This window comes from Bos javanicus, chromosome 18 (genome assembly GCF_032452875.1).
Source record: "Bos javanicus breed banteng chromosome 18, ARS-OSU_banteng_1.0, whole genome shotgun sequence".
Lineage (NCBI taxonomy): Eukaryota > Metazoa > Chordata > Mammalia > Artiodactyla > Bovidae > Bos > Bos javanicus.
In genome coordinates, this window is record NC_083885.1 from 4,394,488 (window position 1) to 4,415,384 (window position 20,897).

Below are 20,897 nucleotides of genomic sequence, written 5' to 3' on the forward strand. Positions count from 1 at the left end.
AACAGTGACCATGACCTTTTTTGGTGTAAGTTTGGCTTTGGGAAGTGCTTTGGAGCTTCTCAGTCCAACCACTGAGCTGGTTGCCGACAGTTGTCATATAAAGTCCACTTATCTTCACACATCACGATCTGATTGAGAAATAGTTCTTCATTGTTGCACAGAGTAAGTGAAGACAACACTTCAAAGCAATGATTTTTTTTTTCATTCTCGCCAGCTCATGTGGCACCCACTTATCAAGCTTTCTCACCTTTCCAATTTGGCTGAAATGCCACATGACCATAGAATGGCCGACATTGAGTTCTTCAACTTCTCATGTGGTTAGTTGTAAGATGATCAGCCTTGATGATGGCTTTCAGTTGGTCGTTGTCAACTTCTGATGGCTGACCACTATACTCCCCATCTTCAAGGCTCATCTCCCTTGCAAAACTTCTTGACCCATCACTGCACCATATGTTCATTAGCAGTTCCTGGGCCAAATGTGTTGTTGATGTTGCGAGTTATCTCTGCTGTTTTATGACTCATTTTGAATTCGAATTAAAAAAACACTCAAATCTGCTAACATCATTTCTGTCTAAAATAAATGTAAAATAAATAGCAAGAAGTCAATAGCAAAAGTACAAAGTGAGAAATGTGCATTAAAATTATGTATAACATAACCACACTTAAGAATGTATTCTAATATCAACTGGCAAAGTTCAACAATGCAAAACTGCAATTACTTTTGCACCATCCTATTACAACATTGTTAATCAGCTATATCCCAATACAAAAGTTAAAAAAAGAGAGAGAGAAAATGTACTTGCATCAAACATACATTAAAAACATGACTATGCAGAGATCATAAAAGAATTCTCAACTATTTTAAAGAACTGATATTATAAAAACTGTATTATTGGATCAGACCACGATAAAATTTGAAATCAATGATAATACATAGCTTAAAAAACCCATGTGTTCCAGAAAATAAAACAGCACTTCTTTTTCATCTGACAGTAAATTTGAAAATACAGGTTAAATGCCAGTCCAGGTTCGATGCACGATACTGGATGCTTGGGGCTGGTGCACTGGGACGACCCAGAGGGACGGTATAGGGAGGGAGGAGAGAGGAGGGTTCAGGACAGGGAACACATGTATACCTGTGGCAGATTCATTTCGATATTTGACAAAACTAATACAATATTGTAAAGTTTAAAAATAAAATAAAATTTAAAAAAAATTAAAAAATGAACATTCAAAATTGACCCAAGAAGTGGAAAATTTAACGAGGATCATGAAAAATCAAAACAATGATAAGCATTCTTTCACAAAAGTCACCTTACTGAACTAAGGAGTCCTATGGAAGAGTTTTATCAAACTTTCCCCAAATCCACATAAGAACAGGATATCTCTCCCAATCATTTTTTAATGGTAGTGACTCCTGCAGAGTCAGCAATTTACTTACAGCCTAGAGTGAGAAGAGATGGAGATAAGATTCTACTTCAATAGAAAGAATACTCAGTTTATATATTTTCAGGAGTGATACACACCAATTTGAATATAGTTATCCAGGATGGCCAATCAACATGTAAGTCTTTTCAAAAGGAAATATTCTATTTCTTTGGAGACAGCATCATCCCATTGAGGTCTGGGTCTTTTCCTACTAGGGAATCAAGACACTGTAACAGAATAGTTCATCCTGAACACCACCACCAAAAGTAAATGAGGAAATGTAATGAAAAAAATAACAATAGAATTTATTTTAAAATACTGAGAAAATAACTAGCATTGTGTAAAATATTTATGAAGTACATTCTGAAACTTTATTAAAAGACATAAAAGACATGTTAATAAATGTAAGGATATTCCATGTTTATGTGGCAAAGACTCCACACTATAAAGATAATGTGTGGGTTAATTTAGAGAATCTAGTTAATCTAAAATTGAATGCAATTGCAAACAAAATCCAATTGCATTTTGTGGGACACTTGACATACTGCTAGTGTACATTACACTGAGAAATGCTTATACCAGTGAAGGTCTGAAAATAGCTCAAAAATATCAAAATCAAACAAAGGAAACTTGAAATGTCATAGTAATTAAAAGAGAACAGAAAACAAAAGATTGATAGAAACAAATAACGGGCTTAGTTCACTACAACTTTCTCTATGAAAAATAGTATAGAAGGATTTCATCATTTGGGGAGAAAATTAAATCCCTGCTATTACAATATGTAAAAAATATTTCAGATAGATGAAACCTATTAGTGTGAAAAGTGAAACTTGGAAAGATTAGAAGAAACTACAGAGTAAAATTTTTATGATGTTAATAGGGTAAGAGCAGATTTCTTAGACAAATATAAAGGAAAAAATGAAGTACAATAGAAAAACTCATAGATTTAATTATGTTAAAGTCAGCAGTATTTTATAATGAAGAACGTCACAGACACAACCAAACTAAAATTACCAGGCCTTGAGAAGACATTATAATGTGTCCAACTAAGAAGGATTAAACTACATAAAAACATCCTAAAAATCAACAACAACAACAAAACGCAATACTGGAGGATGGGCTGAGAACGTGAACACACATTTCACAGGAAAACACACACACACACACACACACACACAAGTGACAGTATAGCAAGACGTGGTCAAAACCTCAGTGATAATCAATGAAATGAAAATACTGAAATCTCACTTCCTGCAACATAGTTTAAGCAACACTTAATACTACGGGAGGCTTTGGAAATAAACATCCTTGCACACTGTTTGCTGGGAAGTAAGTGGATAAGATTCTGTGAAAGACAGTGGCAGCATCTGACAAAACTGAAAATGCCTGTATGTATACAACTCCATGCTTTCCACACTTGTTTCTAATAACTAGAAGTTGGAGACAAACTAAATGTCCATCAAAGTAGGATGGGAAATGAAATTTGCCAAAATCATAAAGCAAAATACCATAGAGCAGTAAAAGCAATAAAATAAACCTACATTTGTTAAGACAGATCGCAGATATACAATTTGAGTCAAGCAAGCAAGATACAGGATGAGACCTAAACTATGATACAATTTACATATATTTTTAAAGCTACACAACACAATATATACATATTAGAAGGACCACAGACCATGAACTGGGGGCATGAGGCAGAGGAAGAAGAATGGAACTGGTGGTTCAGGGCTAACACGCCAAACTCCCAGTTTCACGGGGTCTGGGTTCCATCCCTGGTGAGGGAACTAAGTGCCACAACTAAGAGTCCATGTGCCAAGAACTAAGACCCAATGAAGCCAAATAAATAAATAAACTTTTTAAATAAAGAGTAACAATGCCAAAAAAAGGAATGGGGAAAAAAAGGCCAATAATGATACTGTTCATCTGAGGCACTCAGTGAATTCAATCAACCCGATTGTGTGATATCCTGCACAAAGAAAATAAAGTAATTCTGGAACCAAACCAAAGGTAATGCTTGAATAGAAAATATAAGGACAGGAGATGGCAGAGGAGAAACCTACTGTACAGATTAAGTGGAAAGCAGAATATATATGGCAAGTGGACATAAAGAAACCAAGTCCCTGCACTCCAGAAGGAACTAAAAATAGTAGTATCTCTGTAGTCTTGTTTGGCTGAGTGGAAAGCAGAAAGGTATGTATCAATTGTTGAGCTAAATCTTTAGCTTCTTGAGTTTTCTATTGCTGCTCTAACAGATCACCAAAAACTTACTGAATGAAAACAACACAAATTTATTATCTTACAAGCTTTGGAGGTTAGAATTTCAACATGAGTTTCACTGGGCTAGAATCAATGTGCAGGGAGAGCTGGGTTTCTTTTTGGAGGTTCCAGAGGAGAATCCATTTGCTTTTCATAGCTTCCAGAGGCTGAGCACAGCACCTGTGTGGTTCCTGACTCCCCTGTGTGCCATCTTCAAAGACAACAACCTTGCACCTTTCTGACCATGTTTCTGCAGTCACATTGCCCTCTTACTCACCTCTTTTGCCTCTCTCTTACGTTTAAAAAAAAAAAAAAAGCTTTTTTTTTTTTTAATAAGGTCAGAATCTCAGTTTTAGGCTATGAAATAGGTAGGCTCCACTCTCAGTAAAGGAGACAAAGTATCAAACTTCCTTCCATGTTCAAGACTTCATTTTGGTCATGATCTTTTTCTTTATAAATCCATACAAACACTGATATCATTTCAAACTGCTACTAAAATATAGAAGATGAAAACCATGAAAAGACAAGAGTTTCCGCTAACAAACTCTTGGGCGCTCTTCTCTTCCCAAACTTCTTAAAAGGACTTCATGGCCCAAATCAACTGGTATTCTTCCAGGAGGAGGAAATATTTTTGAACTCTTTCTTTCGAGTTGGTTGATGACAAATAGGCTATTTCAGCAAATTTCTACTTGCTTCTATGTTTCTCTTTGGTGTATAAAGAGTTGATTTACCACTGAAGCAAGATCTTTTGAGGGTTTTATCTTTCATATGGTCGTGAAAACACTGTAATCAGTTCTGCATTCCTGATTAGAGTTAAGGACCTTTCATGGAGTCCGTTTATTATAAATGTGGACATTATCAAAGGAAGCCAATTTTAATAAAAGTCTCCCTCCAGAAAAGATATTACAGGCTTGCTCCTTCTGCTGTGATAAATACTTCCAGGTGGTATTTGATGGACAGTAAGAATCCTGTGCATCTGGCATTTGTAGCACAGTTTAGAATTAGAATTTTAGATCATGCTGGCAAGCCTGAGTAATTCTTTAATTCTTCAAATGGAACACAATTTGCTCAATCTTACACAGCATTCTGATTTTAATTAAAATCTACTGTATGATATAGAAATATTACATCAACTTGCAAATCCCTAAGTTAGGGAGGGGGTGCAGCAGACACTGCTATTTAATTATTCATATTATACTTCATCAAAAGAATCTTAACATTACCAGAGGAACCAGAACAGTTTCACGCAGAGTTTATGGGTGCTAAGCATTCCAAAAGGATGTTGTGGTGCTATAAAGCAGATGCAAGCAGTCTTCATTTCTGCAGAAGAGTTTTAAAAATAAACACAGAGATCTGCTTCTTGAGTGACTAGGTTCCCCCCTAAATTTCGTCTTGCCACATGATGCAAATGGCATTTTAGGAATGGCAACTCAGGAAGAGCAACCCCTAATTTAAGACCAGAAAGATACTCATTGTTCTAAGTCGATGGTTGAGTTTCACTATCCAGTATCAAACAAGGGATGGGGCGAGATGAGAGGCTAATCCTAAGATTTTGAAATGCTGCCCTTATGTCAGTAAATGCTTCCTTATACTAAGGTTTGGGTGAACTCCGGGAGTTGGTGATCGATAGGGAGGACTGGCATGCTGCAGTTCATGGGCTCGCAAAGACTCGGACATGACTGAGTGACTGAACTGAACTGAACTAAAGAGAAGAGTTGTGGGTAACAAATGGAGCTCTGCCCAGACCCTCCTACATCCTTGGGAAAGCAAAAGGGATTGAGAATTTGTCCTTAATGCCTGGACCACAGAAATCTGAAAACTCTTGAAAAGCAAGAACAATGCTTAGTACTGCTAGATAAATTTCACTATTGGAGTTTTAAATGCTCCAGAGCAGTTTTTTTTCAGGCTTAGAATGGAGAATAGCCTTGTGGGCTTCTAGCTCAGAGAAGGTATGTATTTTGTGCTCTTGGACAAGTATGAGAAATGCTTCTTGGTTGAGTCTATGAAAATGTATTAAAGATGCTCACATCTCTATTAGAAGAATTTTACCAAGTGACAGAAAAATTCCCAAACTGGATCTATCATAGGCTTCATACTTTTCTGATTCATGAACAAATTGCAGCCTGTATAACTAGCCAGACTGTATAAAACTTCAGGACAATTGTCTCTGGAACTGGGCCAAGAACTATGACAACAAATTTCCTTAGGTTTTACCTGATGCAAAGAACTGACTCATTTGAAAGGACCCTGATGCTGGGAAAGATTGATGGCAGGAGGAGAAGGGGATGACAGAGGATGAGATGGTTGGATGGCATCACTGACTCAATGGACATCAGTTTGAGTAAACTCCGGGAGTTAGTGATGGACAGGGAGGCCTGGTGTGCTACATTCCATGGGGTTGCAAAGACTTGGACATGACTGAAAGAATGAAGGGATGGAGCCAGAGTAAAAAGAATACCCAGCTGTGGATGTGACTGGTGATAGAAGCAACGTCCGATGCTGTAAAGAGCAACATTGCATAGGAACCTGGAATGTCAGGTCCATGAATCAAGGCAAATTGGAAGTGCTCAAACAAGAGATGGCAAGAGTGAATGTTGACATTCTAGGAATCAGCGAACTGAAATGGACTGGAATGGGTGAATTTAACTCGATGACCATTATATCTACTACTGTGGGCAGGAATCCCTCAGAGGAAATGGAGTAGCCATCATGGTCAACAAAAGAGTCCGAAATGCAGTACTTGGATGCAATCTCAAAAACGACAGAATGATCTCTGTTCGTTTCCAAGGCAAACCATTCAATATCACAGTAATCCAAGTCTATGCCCCAACCAGTAATGCTGAAGAAGCTGAAGTTGAATGGTTCTATGAAGACCTACAAGACCTTTTAGAACTGACACCCAAAAAAGATGTCCTTTTCATTATAGGGGACTGGAATGCAAAAGTAGGAAGTCAAGAAACACCTGGAGGAACAGGCAAATTTGGCCTTGGAATACAGAATGAAGCAGGGCAAAGACTAATAGAGTTTTGCCAAGAAAATGCACTGGCCTTAACAAATGCCCTCTTCCAATAACACAAGAGAAGACTCTATACATGGACATCACCAGATGGTCAACACAGAAATCAGATTGATTATATTCTTTGCAGCCAAAGATGGAGAAGCTCTATACAGTCAGCAAAAACAAGACCAGGAGCTGACTATGGCTCAGACCATGAACTCCTTATTGCCAAATTCAGACTGAAATTGAAGAAAGTAGGGAAAACCACTAGACCATTCAGGTATGACCTAAATCAAATCCTTTATGATTATACACTGGAAGTGAGAAATAGACTTAAATAGATCTGATAGATAGAGTGCCTGATGAACTATGGAATGAGGTTCGTGACATTGTACAGGAGACAGGGATTTAGACCATCCCCATGGAAAAGAAACGCAAAAAAGCAAAATGGCTGTCTGGGGAGGCCTTACAAAAAGCTGTGAAAAGAAGAGAAGCGAAAAGCAAAGGACAAAAGCAAAGATATAAGCATCTGAATGCAGAATTCCAAAGAATAGCAAGAAGAGATAAGAAAGCCTTCTTCAGCGATCAATGCAAAGAAATAGAGGAAAACAACAGAATGGGAAAGACTAGAGATCTCTTCGAGAAAATCAGAGATACCAAAGGAACATTTCATGCAAAGATGGGCTCGATAAAGGACAGAAATGGTATGGACCTAAAGGAAGCAGAAGATATTAAGAAGAGGTGGCAAGAATACACAGAAGAACTGTATAAAAAAGATCTTCACGACTCAGATAATCACGATGGTGTGATCACTGACCTAGAGCCAGACGTCCTAGAATGTGAAGTCAAGTGGGCCTTAGAAAGCATCACTACGAACAAAGCTAGTGGAGGTGATGGAATTCCAGTTGAGCTATTCCAAATCCTGAAAGATGATGCTGTGAAAGCCTGTACTCAGTATGCCAGCAAATTTGGAAAACTCAGCAGTGGCCACAGGACTGGAATAGGTCAGTTTTCATTTCAATCCCAAAGAAAGGCAATGCCAAAGAATGCTCAAACTACCACACAATTGCACTCATCTCACACACTAGTAAAGTAATGCTCAAAATTCTCCAAGCCAGGCTTCAGCAATATGTGAACCGTGAACTTCCAGATGTTCAAGCTGGTTTTAGAAAAGGCAGAGGAACCAGAGATCAAATTGCCAACATCCGCTGGATCATGGAAAAAGCAAGAGAATTCCAGAAAAACATCTATATCTGCTTTATTGACTATGCCAAAGCCTTTGACTGTGTGGATCACAAGAAACTGTGGAAAATTCCAAAAGAGACGGAAATACCAGACCACCTGATCTGCCTCTTGGGAAATTTGTATGCAGGTCAGGAAGCAATAGTTAGAACTGGACATGGAACAACAGACTGGTTCCAAATAGGAAAAGGAGTACGTCAAGGCTGTATATTGTCACCCTGCTTATTTAACTTATATGCAGAGTACATCATGAGAAACACTGGACTGGAAGAAACACAAGCTGGAATCAAGATTGCCGAGAGAAATATCAATAACCTCAGATATGCAGATGACACCACCTTTATGGCAGAAAGTGAAGAGGAACTAAAAAGCCTCTTGATGAAAGTGAAAGAGGAGAGTGAAAAAGTTGGCTGAAAGCTCAACATTCAGAAAACGAAGATCATGGCATCCAGTCCTATCACTTCATGGGAAATAGATGGGGAAACAGTGGAAACAGTGTCAGACTTTATTTTTTTGGGCTCCAAAATCACTGCAGATGGTGACTTCAGCCATGAAATTAAAAGACGCTTACTCCTTGGAAGGAAAGTTATGACCAACCTAGATAGCATATTCAAAAGCAGAGGCATTACTTTGCCAACAAAGGTTCGTCTAGTCAAGGCTGTGGTTTTTCCTGTGGTCATGTATGGATGTGAGAGTTGGACTGTGAAGAAGGCTGAGTGCCAAAGAATTGATGCTTTTGAACTGTGGTGTTGGAGAAGACTCTTGAGAGTCCCGTGGACTGCAAGGGGTCCATTCTGAAGGAGATCAGCCCTGGGATTTCTTTGGAAGGAATGATGCTACAGCTGAAACTCCAGTACTTTGACCACCTCATGCAAAGAGTTGACTCATTGGAAAAGACTCTGATGCTGGTAGGGATTGGGGGCAGGAGGAGAAGAGGACGACAGAGGATGAGATGGCTGGATGGCATCACTGACTCGATGGACGTGAGTCAGTGAACTCTGGGAGTTGGTGATGGACAGGGAGGCCTGGCGTGCTGCGATTCATGGGGTCGCAAAGAGTCGGACACGACTGAACAACTGATCTGATCTGAGCGACTGAACTGAACTGATACAAAATTCTAGGAGTTTGCTTCTAAATTAGACTTCAGTAAAGCAACTCTGCCCACCCAATATTCCATATACCCCAAAACTCAACCTACACTGGGGCAAAACAGGAGAATAATTGCAACTGATAGTATTACTGTTCTCAATTAGTTACTTGCCCACATGCCTAAGCCATGCCATGTGACCTACAGTGCCTCCCTTGTTCCATAATTGACAGGCTTGGTCATGTGACCCATATTAGCCAACAGAACGTAATGAAGTCATGTATACCACATCCAATAAGAAGGCTTTAGAGTCCTTGATCTTTTGTCCACTGACACTTTGCTGCTATGCTCTGTGCATACCATGCCCCTTTTACCCTGGATCCTGACTAGAAAAAGATAAATACAGCAAAGGCACAACTAAGCTGCAGGCATTGCAGCTAGAATGCAATAAGAACAAAAAATATAAATCTATGTTGGTTCTAAATTACTGACATTTTATTATCAAACCAAAACCTTGGCAAAGGCTGACTAATACTGCTTTAAAACTTGCAGTATCAATTGATAGTTATTGAGTTGCTAGTATATTCTCACATTGAGCTGAATGCTTTCACAAATGTAATTTTATTGTCATGGCTTATATAATTTAGAATTAAGAAATCTGAGCTTGCAAACTCAGTAACGTGCAATCTACAGTCTCAGTTTTTTACATAAAAAATAACATTGTGCTGCAGTCTGGAAAGCTAACATGGTTAATTCTCCGGCCACCATGTCCCCCTTACAATTTTCTGGAGGTACCTCAGACTTTCATACTTTGCAAGTGTTGTTTTGACATTCAGAATACAGTCAATAATACTATAATAACTCTGTATGGTGACATATGGCAACTAGATTTATCGTGGTGATCACTTTATGGTGTACAAAATCATCTCATCACTATGTTGCACACCTGAAACTAATGTAATATTGTACATCTAGTGACACTCAATAAAAAAAGAGAAGGTCTCTCCTCTCCTGCAACCCCTTTTTTCTACCTGTGAAAGTTACATGTGTCACAGCTTTGGGCTCCAACGCCACATTTTGCTTAAAATCTCCGATCCTTCCAGTGGTGTCATGTTCACCACCTCCTCTGTTTTCATGCTACTTATCTTTTTACTCCAGAAGATACTAGAATATAAGCTCCTTGAGGTCAGGGACATTTGCCATCTTGTTCATTTCTCTTTCCCTGAAGCCTAGAACACCACAGGCCTGATACCCCACTTTCGTATAGGCTACCATGAAGCACTTGCCACAGGCTGCTCTGCATTTCTATCACTCACCAGAGTAAATTCTGAGCAGGAAAAAAATCTATATCTTGATCAACATTTTAGCTTCAGGGCACCACACATGGTGATTTGAACACAAAGAATGTTTACTACCAAATGTGAATTTAACAAACAAAAAAAAATCTATAATATGATCAGTTTATTTGTATCCAAATACTTTTCTTAATGACTAGTTTTCATGACTATCCTATCAGTTCAATTGCCTGAGACCCAAATGGCCTAGGAAATGTTAGAACAATATTTTTTTTTTAAATTACAGCTCATTTATGAGGTTAGTGGTTGTAGGTAGATACATCTAATAAATATAAGACACAAGTTGGTGCTAACTTTTTTTAGCTTCTCTATGATGGTCAGTCCCAGCATTCTTTACATTCTAGATGTTTGACTACGTCTGAAATTACCACAGTATACCCACAGTTGCTCTTCAGTATCTCTCACTCTTTGGGTTGGATTTTTCTGCCCTGACTTACAAGGAAAACTTCTGTAACACAGCACTATCACAACGGGGTCCGATAACTAAAACGACTAAGACCTGAGCTGAAGACAAAGTGATGCATTTTGCATGACAACTCTCTCCTCTATCTGTGACAGTCGAGGATTGAGAGGACCTAATCCCAGCAAGCACCATCACAACCTACACAGGGGGCTGTGAACAGCTGACCCTCCTATCTGGTCACTCTTAACTTGATTCCTTTACTCTCCAAGTAGTTGCTGCCCATGTACTGTAGAGACTGGCTGCAGACCAAATCCAGGATGAAGTGTTTTGTTTTCCCTTTGCTAGTGATTTTGGTTCAAATACTTCATCAGCTGGCACAGTCTGAAAAGTCAAAATGTTGTACAAAGAAGACAAATTTCTGATGTCGCTTCAGAAGCAGATGTGACCACACTGGCTGGCGTTTCTGTAGGGCAGCACTGGCTGGAATGAAGAGGTGGCTGTTTCTCCTCTGTCAATTCCTCTGTAACTCTCTGCAGTCCGGAAGCCCTGCTTGTGTCTGATACCAGATACACAGGTAATTTATGTAACCATGGAAACACATGTGTTTGTAGTACCCCTCTTACTATGTCCCCAACACTGTGAAAGTACCGCAATCCACAGTGAGGAGAGGTGTTTGTGATCACACAGAGCCACCCTTATATTCTCAACTATTGTCTGTGGGGTCCCCATGATGAGGGGTCCTTGCATTTAGAGGTCAAAGTCTTTTTCATAATAACGATGTCCACTGACTTTTCACTATGTTGCTATTTGCATCTATCCGTGCAGAAACAATGGTGGTAAAACTGCAGGAGTTTTAGCACCAGTCAAGCCAGTGGCAGCCAGGAATAGTAACAATCACTGTATTTTTCAAGGCCACACACTTCAGGTAAAATAAAAGAAATTCTGCTTCACTTAAGAATGTCATTAATGATGCAATAAAATTTATTTAGTAAAGTCAGGCTGTTTTCAATCTTGATCCTTGACTACTTCTACTACTAATTTTAATAATGCTATGACAAAGGGGAATTGCATACCAAAGCACTTGTGTTACCTGCTCAAGTACAATGGTTGTTTTGAGAGTAGCACTTGTGTGATTGCACTGCAAGCTGAAGTAGCTTCATTCTTCATGAAGCACACCCCACTTCCCTGCTTTTTTAAAGAACACCCAACAAACTAAATATTTAGCAGAAATTCTCTTGAAAATGAGTGACGCGAGCTGTCACTTCAAGGAAAACACTAACAGTAGCTACTACCAATTTGAGCTCTCTAGCAAAAAAAACAAAAACTTAGAAAACTTGTATCTGCTACCAGAAGCTTGACATCTTTCTGAAATAGTAAAGACTTTCTGAAGAGAATGCCCGTAACATTAATAAATGTGATTTTTTTGCTATTGCATGTATTGGGCCAAAACTTGGGAGTAAGTCAATATTTCCCAAATGTCTAATATGTTGTGGTACAAAATTATCCATGAGTAAAAGATACTTCACAGGACAGAGCAGTGAGTTCTAACAGAACTGTTAGGGGAAGCACACTGACTGAAATGGCCCACCCTGGCCAGGCACCATAGTAACCATTTGCATGAGTTGTTTTACAACAGGAGGTCCTGCTAAGGAACACGGAACTAATAAGCCACCACCAACCAGAAGAGTTCCGGAAAGGTCAAAAGGAGACACCACATGTCCTACCACCTCCCAGAATCCTTCTCACTGCATCCATCTTGGCTGAACAAGGCGTGCACCACCAGGAAGGACTCTGAGTCAGAATGACTGGCTAAAGACAACCCGGAAACTAATCCCATCACCATAAAACCAAGACTGCGAGCCACGCGGCAGAACAGTTCTCCTGGGTTCCCTTACCCTGCTGCTCTCCACCCCGGTGCCCTTTCCCAATAAAATCTCTTGCTTTGTCAGCACATGTGTCTCCTTGGATAATTCATTTCCTAGTGTTAGACAAGAGTGCAGTTTCGGGCCCTGGAAGGGGTCCCCCTTCCTGTAACAGAACCAGGTACAAAACATTAGCAAATATGTTTTCAGATTCCACACTACAACCAGCCCTCAAGAAATTACCAGCTGTCAAGTCTGGGTACAGTGTTGAAGAAGAATGAGCACAATTATCTGAAAAGGCTGTTAAAATTCTCCATTCCAACTATGTACCTGTCCAAGACCAGTTTTTCTTCACATACTTCAACCAAAACAGGTTGCAACTGAATGAAAGTAGAAATAGATATACAGAAATCAAGCTATTTTCTATTAACCCAGTCTTTAAAGAAATCTTCAAAAATTAAAACAATGCCATTCTTCCATTTTTTAAACATTTTTGAAATATAATTATTTTTACAAAATATATATTTATGTTATCACATTATAGGTTCATTTTATTATTTTTAATAAATCAGTGAACTATATTTTAAAGATTCATCAGTTTGAATTTCTAATACAGGGGGGACTTTGCTGGTGGTCCAGTGGTTAGGGGGGCACAGGTTTAAGTAAATGTTTTGCTTTATTTTAGATATAAATACTGTCTCGTTGAGTACATGAAGCCCTCACACATTTATAATTGAATTTTGAACTTCAATATAATTTTTTGTGGTTTTTTTGCAAGGTGTTTTTTTTAATTAAAGTATAATTGCTTTACAAAGTTTGTGCTGATTTCTGCTGCACAATGAAGTGAAAATCAGTTACATATATAGATACATCCCGTTCTTTTGAGCCTCCCTCCCACCCTTCCCCATCCCACTTTCAGCGCAGGGAGAGTGGATTTGATCCCAGGTCGGGGAACTAAGTTCCCATACACTGTGAGGTGCATCCAAAAAATTTTTTAAGAAAAATTTAAATTAATTAAAATAAAATAAATAAATTTCTAGCATAACAAACAACTCTGTATGTAACTGACATTAACAAAGACTCTTAGGAGGCCTCAATAATTTTTAAGATTATAAAGCTGTCCAAAGCCAAAAGTTTGAGATTTGTTGCTTTAGCATATTATTAATAATCTCATCTATCTTAATGAAATACACATTGTAACAATAGCTTATTTTACTGTCATTTCTAAAAGAAGAAAAATCCCTATTTTATGAATCAGGATCAACAGCATGCAAATATTTCAATCTTTCAAAAAAGTATTAGTTCCTCAGTCATGTCTGACTCTTTGTGACCCCATGGACTGTAGCCCACCAGGCTCCTCTGTCTATAGAATTCTCCAGGCAAGAACACTAGAGTGGGTAGCCATTCCTTTCTCCAGAGGATCTTCCTGATCCAGGAATGGAACCTGGGTTTCCCGCATGGCAGGCAGATTCTTTACCATCTGAGTCACCAGGGAAGCCCCCATAAGGCACTAATAATAACCAGGTGGGTGTAATCAATAACTAATAAGATACTGATAAATACTCAAAAACATAATTTTTTCCAGGATTTGCTATTATGAGGGAGCTAACCCAATTTTACTCCTTTTACATATTATTTAATACACAAATGTCCTCTACAGAGACAGCAACTCAGCAGAAATTTTAGCAATTAGAAATTACATAATACCCAAATATATACACACGTATGTATGCCTGTATGTAGAGATGTGTGTTTGCACATATGTGTGTGTTTATATATGTGTATCCCTGGCCTCTAACAATAATTAATGATGGTTTTGTGGCTCCATTTCCCACACCTGAGGTACACAGTCTGCATCAGTTTCCTAGTGCTGCTATAACAAATTAAAACAATAGAGACATACTATCCTCAAGTTCTGTAGGTTGCAAGGCCAAGAGATCTCATTGACTAAAGTCCACGCATTGATAGGGCTGTATTTCCTTTTAGGACAGACTCTAGTGGAGAATCTATTTCCTTGCTTTTTCTAACTCCTCAAGATCTCTTTCTTCATTTTCAGAGCCAACCATGTTGCTGAACGTCTCCATGTCTGTCTCCTGTGGCCAGGCAGCCTTCTGATCTCAGCTAGGGAAGCTACACAGATCCCTTGTGATCACACGGAGGAAACCAGGATAATCTCCCTGTCTCTCTCAAGAACTCTAACTTATTCGTACCTCCTAAATTCGTATCTCCTAATTACACAGGCATACATACATGTGTATACGTTTATGTATTATGTAATTTCTAATAGCTAAAATTTCTGCTGAGTTGCTGTCTCGGTAGAGGGAATTTGTATAGTAAACGACATGTGAAAGGAGTAAAAGTGGGATCCTTCCCTCATCATAGCAAATCCTGGAAAAAAAATGGTATTTCTAAATATTTATTTTGCCTTGTAAGGTAACACATACAACTCTCCAAGGACTAGTACACAGTCTTCTTTGGGTGGCCATTGTTATGCCTACCACTCAGCCAACTGAAGTAAATTAATTGCTTCTTCATAAATTCTGCCTGTGCCATCAACACATATACCACAGTAGTTGCTGAATGGCAAAAGAGTGGTTTGTAGTGAATGATCATTCCCTCTGTTACACTAAATCATCTGAGGCTTTCCTCAAAGAAAAGTATTATGACTCTGAAAATCAGCTGTCTATTAGGAAAAAGCCAAACCATCTGATTATTAAAATAACTAGTCACCTATATAAGGACAATCATTTCATGAAGTCTCATTCCTGTTGACCTCCCCTGCTGTACTTCTTGTCTTTGTGTGCATGTCTGATTCTTCGACCCTATGGACCGTAGCCCACCAGGCTCCTCTGTCCATAGGATTCTCCAGGCAAGAATATTGGAGTAGGTTGCCATACCGTCCTCCAGGGGATCTTTCTGACCCAGGGATCGAACCTTGTCTTTTGCATCTCCCGCATTGGCAGGCAGTTTCTTTACCACTAGCGCTACCTGAGAAGCCCATCTCTGACTTTCAGTAACCACTGAAAGAATTAATCTTCCATAGGCATAAAGAAATACTCCATTCTTGTGCTAAACTAGCCAAGAAAGAAAATGATAGAAAAAAATTAAAAAGCAAAAACATGCATCAAACACACACATCACCCCCACCCCCTCCCACCCCCTCACATACACATTTGTTTTCAGTCACCTGGAATTTTTCCTGTTTTTTGAACAAAATTTGACTCTATAAAAATGTCAATATTTTCCATTGCAGCTGAAGATGTATTTAACATTTGTTGCATGTTTTTAATCAAGTTGGTTAATTATGACAAACTACATTCCAAGACATTTATGGCCAGTAATGCCTACCCTGGACAGAGCTGTGATGTGAGGGGGCCATGCAGTGACGGGCCAATCATTTGAATGCAGTCATTTCCAGGCCTCGGCATCTTCCAGATTCACTCAATTCAGGGCAAGTCAGTTGTAACTGAGCCACAGGAAAATAACACTCAGGGCAGTGATGATGAAAAGAGAAGCAGCTTTGGTACCCACTCCAAAGCTGGGCATGTCTCCCCTGCACACTGCTATCTCTGCAGCACCATCTGAGGACAACTATAAGGCAAGCTATACACCCAGCCCCTCCTAGTCCTGGTGGATGGCAGGGTCCTGGCTAGGGACAGACAATCAGAGCCAAGAGTTCTGATTATCAAAACGAGGTGACTTTCATTATCTAATGCAAAGGTACAAATGAAGTTATTTTCACAAAATGTGCTACTTTCTTTTCCTTCTGCCTGGCAAATATGAGAATGCAAAAGCCTCAAGGGGACTCCTAAAGAATCCCACAGGCGTCTTTGTTCTTCTGACTGTGAGACTCACAAATTCAGAACGGGCTCTCATGGGAGGGTATATTAAGACAAAACTGAAACATCATTTTTCTGGACATTCTTACAAAGTTTTTTATGTAAGAAAAGACTTTTCTATACAATTTCATTTTAATGAAAATTGCTCTCTATGCACTTGTGCATGCTAAGTCGCTTCAGCCATGTCCAACTCTTTGCAATCCCATGGACTGTAGCCCGCCGGTCCATGGGATTCTCCAGGCAAGTATACTGGAGTGGGCTGCCATGCCCTCCTCCAGGGGATCTTCCTGACTCAGAGATCCAACCCACGCCTCCTGCAGCTCCAGCACTGCAGGCAGATTCTTTACTGCTAAGCCACCAGGGAAGCCCATTTCTCTCTATAAGACAGTTTTAACAACCACAACAATAACTGTAAATGCTATACAGTGGGGAAAGAAAAGTCTAATCTAAGAAAGTGATTTCAAATCAAGCTGACAAACAAATATGATTGTGAATCATATTTGAAATGAATCATAGACCCAAATGTAAAAGTAAACATTACAACATTTAAAGAAGAAACTATAGAAATTATTGTGACCTTGAAATAGGCAAAGATTTCTTGAAATGGGCAATAGGACATAACAAAAAAATAAATTAAAAGATCAAAAGAGAAAAAAAAATGACAAATCAGATTTCAACAAAATTAAAAACCTTCACTGTTCATAAGACACTGTTCAGAAAATAAAGATAAGACATGGAATGGAAGAAATTACTGGCAGTACACCTACCTAGCAAGTTACTGGGTAGAGATCACAGAAAGAACTCATAACTGAATAAGACAAAAAGTAAACTTAAATGGTCACAAAACGGAATAGATGCTTTACCGAAGAAGAAATGAGAATGGCCAATAAGCACTGGGCAATGGCCAATGGTCAACTTCATCAGTCTTTAGGGAAACATAAAACCACAATGAGACACCACTATCAGCTTTTAAAAACAGCTTAAATTAAAAGCCTGACAATACACGTATCGGTGAGAATGTGGGGGGAAAGGTCAAGTGTGGGGTTAGACCAGTAATTAAGTCCATAAGAAAAAAAAATTAATCTAATATTTAGGGAGAGAAATGTAGACAACATGCCCTAAATATTACAAATCAGATGATCATTCTTGGATCAGGAATAGAAACTGGAGAACCTTAACACAGCATTCTTATCCAAACACTTTTTTTTTTCTTTTAAATCCAATAAAAGTTACATATTCTTTTCTCTAAAAAGTATACAAACACATAGAATGTTCTACCCTTCTTTCCTTTGGCTCAAATTTTATTACTTATTTAAATTCTGAATTTTTACAAGATGTTCATAGTCTGCAAAAAGAGAATGTTTTTCAGAATGAAGTAGGCTCAAGTAAATATATAAGTGTATTTCAATATACTGCCAGGTAGCATCATGATCAGTCGCTCAGTCCTGTCCAATTCTTTGAGACCCCAAGGACTATAGTCCACCAGGGTCCTCTGTTCATGGGATTTTCCAGGCAAGAATATTGGAGCAGGTTGCCATTTCCTTGTCCAGGGGATCTTCCCCACTCAGAGATGGAACTCGCATCTCCTGTGTCCTCCACATTGGCAGGCAAGTTCTTTACTACCGAACCATCTGGGAATACCATCAAGAATTTTCACAGATTTGAATTTAACTAGGTCCAGGAGTTTTAAAACAACGTACTAAAATACTGTGTCCATTAAAATGAGTGTACTATAATGTTCATGTCATCTTTATACACAGATGTCAAACTGGAAACAACCCAATCTCAAATGTCTATCAAAAGGTTAACTGATAAACTAACATGCTGTGTCCATCCAGTAGAACACTGCTCAGCAGTAAAGTGGAGACTACTGACAGAACCCACATCAGAAAGGGAGAATCTCAAAGACACCAGCTGAGTGAGAGAGTGAGACACAAACAGTACATGAAATAGGATTCCGTTTATGTGAAGCTCCAGAACAAGTAAAATTAACATACAGTAACTGAAAGAATGGGGCTTTCATTCTTTCTCTGGTGGCTCAGCAACAAAGAATCCGCCTGCCAATGCAGGAGACACGGGTTCAATCCCTAGGTTGGGAATATCCCCTGGAGAAAGAAATGGAAACCCAATCCAGTATTTTTTCCTGGGAAATCCCATACACAGAGGAGCCTGGAGGGCTCGCAGGGACCAAACCACCACCACCACCCGAAAGCAGATCAGTGGTTGTCTGCAGCTGGAGTTTGCAAGAGGCAAAAAGGAACACTTTTGGGGCAACAGAAATGTTCTACATCTTGATTATGGTGGTGGCTGCATTAGTATATCATTTGTCCAAGTTCATTGAATAATTTTTAGTATATATAAAGTAAGTCCTAATGAATTTGATTTAAAAAATCTACTTTAGAGTGACAACTCCCACATGTTTGAAATGTGTTGGCATCAAGACATGTCTTCTTCAACACACAGCATATACACTGGGGCTTATTTTGGAATATAATGAAATCCAGTCCGTGATCCACTTTCCTAGGTACATTAGCAATCATAATATCTATCACACAGGTACACTTTGCTCCTACCAACACACATCTACAAGTTGTTTCTGAATTGTGGTGGCACTAGTGGTAAAGAACCCGCCTGCCAATGCAGAGCTGTGGGTTCATCCCCGGGTTGGTAAGATCCCCTGGAGGAGGGCATGGCAACCTACTCCAGTATTCTTCCCTGGAGAATCCCCCGGACTAAGGAGCCTGGCAGGCTTTGGTCCATAGGATTGCAAAGAGTCAGAACTATTGAAACAAAATAATACCACTTTGTATTTAAGGAAAAAATGGCATCCTTAATCTTCTCAACAAAATCAAAAGAGAATAAACTAGCTGGTAATTTTTAAGCTCTAGCTTGCATCTGGAGAAATTGAATATAACATATTAATTTAGTAGGTGCCCTCAGGTCACTAATGAGTCAGAAATAAAGTCAGAAACTTAATTTCCATTCTGCTGATTTTCATTCCATTATGTCTAATTCCCAAAGACTTAATAAAATATCAACAAAGTCACTTGTAGGTAATAACATTTCTTCAATACTTCTAAGTAGTTTTCTCTAGGGATAAACAAGCATGTCTATACCTATTTAATAATAATTTTAAATTGTGCAAAAGAAATAGCTTTTATATCACTATTTCTAAGCTCAAAATCATATTGACATTTACTTCACATTTAACATTTGTGTGCGGGTCGATCCTATTAAGTATGGGTCCCAAACCAGGATTTAAATTAATATTTTATATGAATACCTTATATTAATATCTAGACAACCATGAAGCTTCAGTGTCCTCATTAGAGGCATCTTGAGAGTTCCTTGGACAGCAAGGAGCTCAAACCAGTCAATCCTAAAGGAAATTAATCCTGAATATTCATTGGAAGGACTGATGCTGAAGCTGAAACTCCAGTACTTTGGCCACGTGATGGGAAGAACTGATTCACTGGAAAATACCCTAATTCTTGGAAAGACTGAAGGCAAGAGGAGAAGGGGACAACAGAGGATGAGATGGTTAGATGGCATCACCGACTCAATGGACATGAATTTGACCAAACTCCGGGACATAGTGAAGAAGAGGGAAGCCTGGGGTGCTGCAGTTCATGGGGTCGCAAAGAGTCAGACACGATTCAGTGACTGAACAACAGTCTGTGTGTGGTGGTGGTTTAGGCGCTAAGTCACGTCTGACTCTTAGTGATCTAACAGACTGTAGCCCGCCAGGCTCCTCCGATCGTGGGATTTCCCAGGCAAGAATACTGGAGTGGGTTGCCATTTCCTTCTCCAATATATATATTTATGTGTGTATTTCCTCCTCCAATATATATGTATTCCTTTTCCAATCATATATTTAGGCAATTTGAAAGAAAAAACCCTTACAAAACACTAACATCAAATTACTTGAACTGTCCTTATTTTAGTCTTCTGGGGCTGCCATGTTTGTGAGGAGGCATCACTCACCTCACATGGCACTTTTCCTGTTTGTCTGTGCCCCAATTTCCCCTTTGTTATAAGGACAACAATCACAAGAGAATAAGTGCTAAAAAACAGTAAGTGCTCACCTTATTCCAGCATCACCACATCACCTTCAGCAATCACACTCACAGTGACCCATTCTGAGGTTCTGGAAGTTAGAACTGCAATATATTCATTAGTGTGGGGGACACAAGTCAACCCAAAATGGCCCCAAATTACCTCTCTGGCTACCCCTTAGGATATCCTCTTCTACACAAAACTCAGGCATCTTTCCAGCACTCTTTCTAAAAACTGAACAAGATATCAGGCTCCATGCTTCTGGGAAATTGCTTGCCCCCTTGCCCCCAGCCCTGGGCTCATGTCTGGTGGTCATAACTGGGTAGAACCCACACTGGGAACTCTAGGGGGCTGCCAGCCTGGAGGCT

The 20,897-nt window shown here is 39.1% G+C and overlaps 1 long non-coding RNA gene across 1 annotated transcript in view; it reads right to left on the reverse strand.

The window, feature by feature from the left end:
- Positions 1-20,671, reverse strand: part of LOC133229836 (uncharacterized) — a 41,968-nt gene extending 21,297 nt beyond the window's left edge. The window contains exon 1 of the long non-coding RNA XR_009730654.1: positions 20,559-20,671. This is a non-coding gene — a long non-coding RNA (uncharacterized LOC133229836). The remainder of the gene's footprint in view (positions 1-20,558) is intronic.
- Positions 20,672-20,897: the final 226 nt, after the last annotated feature.